Source organism: Camellia sinensis, chromosome 7, assembly GCF_055761805.1.
Source record: "Camellia sinensis isolate YWXY chromosome 7, ASM5576180v1, whole genome shotgun sequence".
Taxonomy (NCBI): domain Eukaryota; kingdom Viridiplantae; phylum Streptophyta; class Magnoliopsida; order Ericales; family Theaceae; genus Camellia; species Camellia sinensis.
This window is the reverse complement of record NC_138967.1, coordinates 18,671,600-18,682,225: the sequence shown is the minus strand read 5'-3', so window position 1 is coordinate 18,682,225 and position 10,626 is coordinate 18,671,600. Positions and strand designations below refer to the sequence as shown.

The following is a 10,626-nucleotide window of genomic DNA, read 5'->3' as shown; positions in this document are numbered from 1 at the left end:
TTTTTGGTATTTAGTGAATTTTTTTTTAAAAAATTTACAATTTTTTTTAATTTTTAGGTGTATTTATATTAGGCGTGTCTAAAAATTAAAAAAAAATACTTAAAATATTAAAAAAATTCAGTAAAAACAATATAACACGAAAAACAAGAAAGTATAATTTTCTCAAAAGAGTTTTTGGAAAACTCTAACCTAGCATAGTGATTGTGGTTTTGAGACAGCTTCATATATATACATATACAGTCACAAAATGGTTTGAATAAATTCTAGTACTTTTTTCTTTCACAAAAAAAAAAATTTAAAAAACAATGTCTTCTTACTCTTTTGATGTAACATTTATCTTTTCATTCATTTTTTCATCTTCATGTCTCTCTGCCTCTATCTCTCTCTCTTCTCTTTATCTCTTTCACTCATCACTCTTCTCTCTCTGTCTGTCTGTTTCTCTCTCATTTTCTCTCCGTGTCTCTCGCCTATCTCTCTTCTCTCTATCTCTCTCATCTGTTTTCTCTCTCTATCTCTCTCGCTCATCTCTCTTCTCTCTATCTCTCTCATTTCTTTTCTCTCTCTCTTATCTTTCTCTCTCTCTCGCCCATTTCTCTTATCTCTCTGTCTCTCTCCTTTTCTGTGTCTCTCTCTTGCTCATCTCTTTTCGCTCTATTTCTTTATCTTTTTGTCTATCTTTCGCTCATCTCTTGTTTCTCTCTTTTTTTCTATCTTTCCCTCTATCTCTATCTCTCTCTCTCTTTCTCTCTCTATCTCTTTTTCTGTCTATCTCTCTCTCCCTGTCTCTTTCTCACTCATCACTCTTTCTCTCCCTTACTCATTACTCTTCTCTCTCTGTCTGTCTGTCTATCTGTCTTTCTCTCTGTGTATCTCTCATTCATCTATCTCTTCTCTCATCTCTTTTCTCATTTATTTTCTCTCTATCTCTTTTGCTAATCTCTCTTCTCTTTATCTCTCTCGCTCATCTCTCTTCTCTCTATCTCTCTCATCTCTCATCTTTTTCTATCTCTCTCGCTCATCTCTCTTTTCTCTATCTCTCTCTGTCTCTCTCGTCCATCTCTCTTCTCTCTATGTCTATTTTCTGTCTCTCACTCTCTGTCTCTCTCTCTCCTACTGTGTTTGCGTTGCTCACTTTCTCACTCTCGTCTTCTCTATTTACTGAGCTCCCTCTCGATTTATCGATCCACTACAAGAAAATGCACTTTTAGCGACCACTTTGTCTCTCTCTCGCTCATCACTCTGTCTCTCTTATCTCTCTCTTCTATCTGTCTCTCACTCATTTCTCTCTCTCACCACCCATCTCTTCTACCACCTTTACCACTATTGCAAACACCATTCCACCACCACCACTACTTCCACTGTCGCCACTTCACCATTACTACTACCATCGCCACCACTCCACTACTACCACTACTGCCACTACTACTACCATTCCCTCTTTTTCACCCCTGCCACTCCATTTACACTACCACTACCACAACTTCACCACTAATCTCTTTCGCTATCACCATCACCACCACCACCACCACTATTGCCACTCAATTTCCTCTACCATAAAAAATTAGATCGTGATTTTTAGTAACCCAAAAAAATAGGTCACAGAAAAATATTTTTCATTAACTACAGAAAATTAATTTTTATTTTCGTGAAAAATATTTTTCATTAAAATATTACCCCTACTTCTACCAAATAAAAAATAATAATATTTTTTTCATTAAAATAAAAATGAAACAAATAAATTTTCAATCTTAGTAACTAAAAAAAAAAAAAATTTAAAAAATTCATTAACTACAAAAATATATATATTTTAACAAAAAATAAAATTTTTTAACGACGATAACCCCGTCACAAAAAAAAAAAAAATTAACGATATTATTTTATTATTTAAATTTCATTTGTGACTAAAAAAAAATATTTTCTTATTTTTTATTACCGCCCATTTTTTTTTCTCAAACCCCAAACCCAAAAATCCCTACCCCGCCCCCCCCAAATCCCTAATTGCACCGCCCCTTTTTTTCCCATTCCCGCCCCCCCCGCCCCAAATCTCCAATCTCAAACCCCAAACCCAAAAATCCCTACCCCGCCCCCCCCCCAAATCCCTAATCTCAAACCCACAAATTCCCAATCTCAAACCCAAAAATCACTACCCCCCCTCCCCCCCAAAATCCCCAATGTCAAACCCACAAACCCACAAATCCCCAATCTCAATCCCTACCCCACGGCGAGCGGCGGAGGAGTAGCGTCGGAGCAGCGGAGGAGGAGCAGTGTCGTCGGAGGAGCAGCATCGGAGGAGCAGCAGCGTCGGAGCAGCATCGGAGGAGCAGCTTTGAGTTTTATGTGCAAGAAGAATGATCTGAACTCTTCTTAGGTATGTAACCCTGCTTCTTTTGATCTCTCCTTAGTGAAGATTATGTTTGTATGAACATGAATGGTGATGGATGTCAGACTGGGTAATTATATTTATAGTTTCAGACTCAATATATCAAAGAATTCTAATATTCTGGTTGATTGATTTCATGTTTTAGTAATTTATATGTTGGTTGATTCTAATTCTAATATTTTTTTTCTTGCCTGATCCTTAATTTTTTTTCCAAATTTTATTGAACTGCATTACTTTTGAAAATGGAAGAAAAAAAATTTAAACTATGGTTGAGCAGTCTCTCAAGTCTAAATAGTTTGGTCCGAAAAAAAATCAATTCTAGATCAGGGTTTTTATTCATAAATTAATAATTGACTAATAAAATAGTTTGATTTTGAAGTACAAATTAGAAAGTAAGCAAAAATAGTAACTCTATGGCCTATCCTGATTAAATTATTTTATATAAAGATATATATATATATATATATATTTTAAATTATAGAAACATTTGAACAAAATTATTTACAATTAAAAAATTAAAATAGTGGCCTATAATTTGAACCATAAGATTGGCTTTATAGTTGGCTGGATTAAGAAGAGTTTACCCAAATATTAGATTGGTCTAACTTGATCTTAACTGCATCCTCACCATAAGGTAACACAAATAATTCTACACGTATATATACTATATAAATTATTGAAGATTGAAATAAGATGCATCATATGGTTGAAAAATCAAATTATTTTTTACAACTCGTATTTATTCATTCAAATTTTCTAAAATTTTCGCATTGAACTATTAAAATTATTTTTATAAAAAATTATCTCAAACTAATTTTTTAATTTATATGCATTTATATTATTTAAGAAAAAAAATTACATTAGCAATGTATAAAAAATTTAGAGGGCCAATTACATTTTTCTAATCATATTTCTTGGTAAAATCGTTAAAAGTTGTCATAAGCATTGCATTTTGATATTTAAGTTGTTTAGTAGAATATTTTCATTTTAAGTTACGTCTTGCAAAATGAAGCTTTTTAAGATTAATATTTAGCCTTAATATGTCAATTTAATTTTTAAGGATTTTCTTTTTAATTATTACTCTCGCTTTTCTAATTTATACATATGTGTTTATGTGTATGTATGATTTATTCAGAAAATTAAAATCCTACTATTATCCAGTGACTTGGATGTTCCTCTTGTTCTCTTCACTTGGCTTTTGTGTAGTAAGGGACATTGATTTAATTCTTACTTCATATTTCACTTGTAAGTTGGTAGATTCAGGCTTCATGATTCACCGGTACAGAACCAGAGATTTTGCACATTGATGCAGCTTGTTCTCCTTTTTCTGGTAAACTAGATAAAAGTTTGTAGAAAATAGTTAGTACCATAGTGTCTAAAGCTGTATGAGCTGAGAATGTTTTTGCCATCATAGTTACCGAACTGTTCAACTAAATATTTTCAGTGTCATAATGCCAATTTTTGTGGTTTAAGCAGTGGTCTTTTGCCTTCACTAGTTGGGATAAGTCATGTTGCAATCCAATTTCCAGCTTATGAAAAGATCAAGTCCTACTTCGTGAAAAGGGGTAAGGTTTTCTTCTTGCCATTCTTTCTTTTCCTCTTTCCTTTTTGAATCGACTGTAGATGTTAATCGAATGTGATTATGAGATGTGATTGATGATGATCATACTTGATGGTTCAGATAATACAACCACCAGTAAGCTAAGTCCCGGGAAACTTGTGATTGCCTCAGCAGTATCTAAATTAGTTGCCTCTGTAATGACTTACCCCCACGAGGTAAGTGTCTGGATTTTCTCATCTGTGACAACCAAGATTTCTATCTTCACGTGTATGAATATATAAATATATATATAGATATAGACATGTGGACATAGAGGTTGTGCAACTAACCTATTTAGAACGACTCCATCTGCTGTTATAACATTTACCAGCTACGAGATGATACATAGGCTTTTGCAGCAGATTTTACCTCCAGAGGAGAGGAATTCAGTGGCCAAACCTGAATCTGATGGCCATATTAAGCCTAAGGAGGAAAATTTCACGACTAGAGAAAATGAGGATACAAAAATTTTACGAAAATCGCAAACCCATCTAGTAAGATAACCACAACAGTTCCTTTTGGGAAGCCCTGATAAAGAGCTATGGGCTGAATAGTGACAATTGTTTGTCTGCCATATTATGTCACAGTGAGGAATAAAAGTAGTTTTGCAATTTTTTTATAAACTTGTGGTTTAATTGTAGTCTTCTTTTATAATGTGTTTTAAGTTTCTTTTTATAAACTTGAATTTTTTTATTTTGGGGGATATTGTACAAGAACTTTGGCTAGTTTAATATGGTTAAATGAGGAAGCACCTGTTTGGTGCTTGTGAGAGAGGCTAGAATAGGAGTAAATCCACATGGAATTTTCAACACATCATTGATAAAAACTATCAACATTTGTCACACCCCAAGGTAGTTGTTTCTTGTTTATTGTTAGATAGATCAATAGTTTACGCAATCCTTCTCTTTGCCTTTTCAATCTTCATATTTATCTTCTACGGTAAAGACATTTTCCAACATGAGCAGATGAAACCTCTATCTTCTGAAGGGTCTCAATCTCAACAGGTTTGTCATCTTCTTCCGAATTCCCTTCTCAGTTAAATTATGATGAAGATCTCGCTTTTTGTTAATTTGGAGAGCTGGGTTTTGTTTTGTTTTTTTTTGTTTTTTTAATGTTGTTTGTGTTGATGGGTTGTTGTGATTTGGTAAAAAAATTGGTGTGTTGAAAAACATCCTTAACTTGGTCATTTAGAGAATTGCGTGTTGGATATGTTGATTGGTAAAAAATTGGGTTTTTCCTGAAGGCTGTGTTTGGATTTGGATTATGAATTTGAGTAGTGATTTGGAAAGGGAAAGGAAAAGGAGAGTAAAATATAAGATATTTTATTTATTCATTTTTTTCTGCTTCTTTTCATTTTCCAAATCCCTACCCAAGTTCAACCCAAATTCTTGATCCTAAAGCTGTATCATGGTGGCATTAATGGTTTTCATGATTTTTTTATTTTTTTTCCTTTGGTATTTGCTAGTTTGGGCTGTCTTTTGGAATTAGGTCATTGTCTTCGCATATGTTAGGTTATTGTTGTTGACTTTTGCCGATCATTGTCAATTTTAATTTTAATTTTAATTTTTTTAAAGTCAGAACTGCATAATTGGATAATCAGGAATCAGGATATGTTGATATTTTACTCCATTTTCTTATACTTTCGGAACCAGTGCCGCCAGGAAGTCTCTAAATCTTCAAAGAGAGAAAACTATAAGGAGCAACAGATTTTCTATTACCTATGTAAAATGAACAGTCACATTGGAACTGAGTGCAGTGTGTCAAACAGGGTTACTTTAAGATATTTATATGAACATATATATAAGCTGCAATGTGTGTAGATTATGTGATAAAATACCTTAAATTTTAGTTGTTTTACTTGTCTGAAAAAACATGTCTGTTTTTAGCGTTTGTCTCATGTCCATGGAAAATTCCGAAAACATGGTTAATGAATCCATATCGGTTTTGGAAGTTACATGTGTTGCTTCCTGAACTTCAGGCATTTTCAAACATGGACCAATTCTTGTTAAATGAGAGTTACATGTTTCCTCTTGATGGTTTGTCCTTAGTTTAATTAGGGGTAATTAGTCTGCTGGGGCAGAAGGGAGGGTCAAGAGGGGTGGGGCAGTAAAAAGAAGGTGATAGGGAATTGGAAAATTTAAAATATTAAACTTTAGTTGTTTTACTTGTGTGGAATTACATGTTTGTTTTTAGTGTTTGTCTCATGTCCATGGAAAATTCTGAAAATATGGTTAATGGATCCATATCTGTTTCGGAAGTTGCATGTGTTGCTTCCTAAACTTCAGGTATTTTCAAACATGGACCAATTCTTATTACATAAACTGAAAGTTACATGTTTCCTCTTGATTGTTTGTCCTTAGTTTAATTAGGGGGAGGGTCAAGAGTGGGGCAGTTAAAAGAAGGTGATAAGGAATTTGAAAATTTAAAAGCTGGTATTAATTATGATGGTAGGTCAAAGGAAGCTAGGGTTAAAGAAGTTTTCTAAATGAAGATTATTAGTTGGAATGTCAGAGCTCGTAGCTCCATTAAGAAACGGGGTGGTTAAAGAAGTCTTAGTTGGTAATCCTACAAGAACCAAAATATTCTGTCTTGACAGGAAATTGATAAATAATGTTTGGAAATCTAGGTGTAGGAAGTGGGTTGTTTTAACTTCATGTAGTACTTTGGGTTTGTTTTAATGATGTGGGATGAGAAGGTTCATAGTGAATGTTAAAACAATAATGTGAGAATTTGTAGTGTTTGTGAGATTTAGGGAATCTTGATAGTCACAAATGGTGCTGGGGTGTATGGTCCTAATAAACCCCATATATATATATATATATGTAGTTGTTTCTTGTTTATTGTTAGATAGATCAATAGTTTTAAACTATTTATATTACAAAAAAAGAAAAGAAAAAAGAAAGTGTAATTAATACTTTAAATCTGAACTCATGGTTAACTTACCAACACCCATGGCTTTAGTCATATTGTTACTATTTCAATGGGGGATTGGATTGGAGCTTGGAAGCCATGAGACAGGCTGTTATTTTGAGTCATTTGAATAGGCAGTTGGGCTTTATGAGGTTAATATGTATGTTGATTTATCAGTCAAAATTGTCATGTTAAGAACAGTTAACGGTGAACATTTTTTCATTGTGTTTGCATTCGTACATTTTCAATGAAATTCTTGTAAATCATTGAAGCTTTATTTCATAAAGTTTCACTTCTCATAGTGTTTATTGCAACCAAGAGAGATTATTTTTTGTATTCCGCCATTGCTTTCCCTATCTCAGTTGGAGCTAAGATATTGTGTTTGGTTAAACATATAGTTTTGGTTTGTCTGTATATTATATTTTTCTTTAATTATTATTTCAAATTATGACTATTAAGTTCAGTTTCACCTATACATATTTACTCAGCTTGGAGATTTTGTTTTGGTGCAGCAAGGAAAGGGATAATGGTTTTTGCTCTGCATGAGGAGCTTGATCTCACAGAGCTAGTTGGGGATTTCAAAGTTCATATTCAGATCACCAAGGAGACTTTCAAGACTTTCAATGGTATACCAGCTAGACTCTTTCCAATCCATAACCGACAACACCACCACCAAAATTAGCTCCACCTTCAGTTTGTTCTTCATTTTTTTAAGCCAATAAGCTTTCCACTTCGCTCATGATGGGACCTGAGCTTTGTTCCTAATTTACAAGCATTGGAGAGCTTTGTTCCTAAATATCCAATGTGCTGATTGATGAATTTTAGATTTTATTTTATTATTTTATTTTTTTTTAGGATTTGGGTGAATTTTATAATTTAAATATGCTTTTATGAACATGTACAGTTTAATTGTTTTTTGTAAAATATTGAATTTGATGGTTTGATCAATTTTTATTTTTGTTTTTTGTTATGATGTTTTTGTGAATGGAATGTAAATAATCAGCTCTTAGAGAGAGAGACGGCACCACCGTCGGAAAAAATAGAAAATTTTAATATTTCTATTAATTTTGTTACAGGTTTTACTTTTTGCGACGACATTATACTGTCGCAAAAAATAGAAATTTTATTATTTAAAATAGAAATTTTAATATTTTTTGAATATTTTTTGCGACGGTATTATACTGTCGCAAAAAATAGAAAATTTCATATTTTTTATACTTTCTGCGACGGCACCACACCGTCGCAAAAAAGTGTTTTTTTTTTTTTAAAAAAAGATTATTGGCGACGGTATTTTTTGCCGTCTCAAATAACATTTTTAGCGACGGTAAAATAGAGCCGTCGCAAAAAAGTCAAGAAATTTCAAACGTTATTAGCGACTGCACGTGCCGTCGCAAAAAGACAAAAAATGCCGTCGCAAAACATTAGCGACGGCACTTACCGTCGCAAAAACTCTTTTGCAACCCCTGCAGTTGCGACCCCCTCTTGCCGTCGCAAAAAGTCATTTTGCTGTCGCAAAAAGTATTAGCGACGGTATTTTACCGTCGCAAAAAGTCAATTTTTTTTGTAGTGTGGGAAGTATGTTTCACAGGGTCAGCCAACCACTTCTGCAATTATTGTGTTTTCAATTTCATATATAGATTTTAATGCCCATTAACTCATAATTATTGGCAGTTGGTGCACTTCACCGCACTTCAGGTTCCTAGAATAGCCACGTGAAGGGTTTTTTATTTGGGCATTCACCTATAAATTTTAAAATCAGAACTTATAAACTAACTAGCCTCACAAATAGACACATAAGTCTTTATTTATGTAAATTGATATATTTATTATTATTTTTATGATATTCTCAATTTAAAGATTTTCTTTTTAATTTTACTTATTTATGTTACATTTTAAAAAAATAATCTAAAAAGTTTTTGTAATCACATTGCTAGCTTGAATAAACCATATTTTACATTTAATCCACCCAAAATGTAGCATGCCCAATATGGAAATCAACCCTTATGGCACATTTAAAAATCACCATTCAATCCGCCCTAATTTAAAGATTCCCTCCTTAATTTTAATTGTTTATGTCACATTTTAAAAAAATACACTAAGGGGTTTTGTAGTCACATTGCAACTAAGGCATTTGACATAGTGGTTGTGTAACACCATTTGTGGTGTGAGATCTCGAGTTCAACTCCAATAGAGAGGAGTTTGATGCTCTTTATGATGGTTTATTTCTCTCTCTCTCTCTCTCTCATTATGGGGGCTTATGTCCTTAGTGGTGGTTGTATTGGACTTGGACTAGTTTGGTTTATTAGTTGTTAGGCTTTGTTGACTTTCTAACTATTGCAGATTAGTGATTTATTTGATGATATAAATATTTCTCATATTTGTAATCACTCTCCTATCTATTAACAAAAAAGGAAAGAAAAAAGTCACATTGTTGATTTGGACAAATCACATTTCACATTCAATTCACTCCAAATGTAGCATGCCCATTATCAAAATCAATCTTTATGCTACATTTCAAAAAGAATAAAGCTTAGTAGCTCGAGATTTTTGAGGCTCGACTGGCCCAAATTTCAAAATGATGTCATTTTGAATTTTTTTTTTTTTCCTTTTCTTTTCTCTCTGAAACAGAGAGAAAAGGGAAGATAGAAGAGAAAAAAAAGAGAGAAGTGTGAGAAAGAGAGAAGAGGGAGGAAGAGAGAAGAGAGATGATGGGCTGTGTACGCACAAATCTATGTGTATATGTATACACAGAGCAACGGTGATGGTGATGGGCAGCGATGACGGAGGGTTTGCGATGGTGATGGTTGTCAATCTCTCTTCCTCCTCTCATTCTTCTTCCTCTCCTTCTTCTTCTACTCTTCTCTCTTCTTCTTTCCATTTCTTTTCTTCTTCTTTCTTCCTCTTTTTCCTCCTTCTTCCTCTGTTCTTTGATTTTGATTTTGATTTTTTTGATTTGTGTAGATTTGGTAGATCTGTGTAGATTTGGTTTTTTTTTTTGATTTTTTGATTTTGATTTTTTCGAAGAGCAGAGCAGAGCAAGGGAGGAAGAAAGAAAAGGAAGAAGAGAGGGGGAGGAAGAAGAAGAAAAAAAAAGGTCGTTTTGGCACCTCAAGCGATTCGAACCACGGTGAATTCGAGCTACCTAGCGGGATTGTTTCAAAAATCACATTCCACATTCAATCCACTCAATTTGAAGATTCTCTCCTTAATTTTAGTTGTTTATCTCCAATGGTTTGCCATTTGAAATGTAATAGTAGCTGCCATTGAATTTTGATGCTCCAATGACAAAACATAGCAGCTGCCAAATTTGAGAAATGCCAAAGCTTGTGTCAAATTTGACACAAGCTTTGGCAGCTGCCATTCATGCCAACTAAGCCAAAACCAACGATTTCCCTCCCTCCCTCCATCCTTCCATCCCTCCCTTCCTTCATGCCAACTCAGCCAATTCATCAAACAGATTCATAGAAAAAAAATTATTATCTGTTTGTCAATTTGATTCATCAAACAGATTCACAAAAAAAAAACAAATGCAAAAAAATTACAGATTCACAGATTCATCAAACAGATTCAAACAAATCCAAATCCAAAAAAATTACAGATTCATCAAACAGATTCACAGAAAAAAAAAAACTGATTAATTCACAAAAAATTGAATTGATGAATTAAAAAACCAATCAATCTATTTGAGAAGATCGGGGTAGAGATGAATGAAATGAGAACAAAAATTAAAAAATAA

General features: G+C 33.4%; 1 long non-coding RNA gene across 2 annotated transcripts; it reads left to right on the top strand.

Moving 5' to 3' along the window:
* The first annotated feature begins 2,375 nt into the window (after positions 1–2,375).
* Positions 2,376–7,830, top strand: LOC145794987 (uncharacterized). 2 transcript variants are annotated; one of them, XR_014335033.1, is made up of 3 exons: positions 2,376–3,945; positions 4,062–4,984; positions 7,403–7,830. It is a non-coding gene; the product is annotated as an uncharacterized LOC145794987 (long non-coding RNA). The 2 variants fall into 2 exon arrangements; XR_014335034.1 differs by having other exon boundaries at positions 2,377–3,945; positions 4,062–4,156.
* The last annotated feature ends 2,796 nt before the right edge of the window (positions 7,831–10,626 follow it).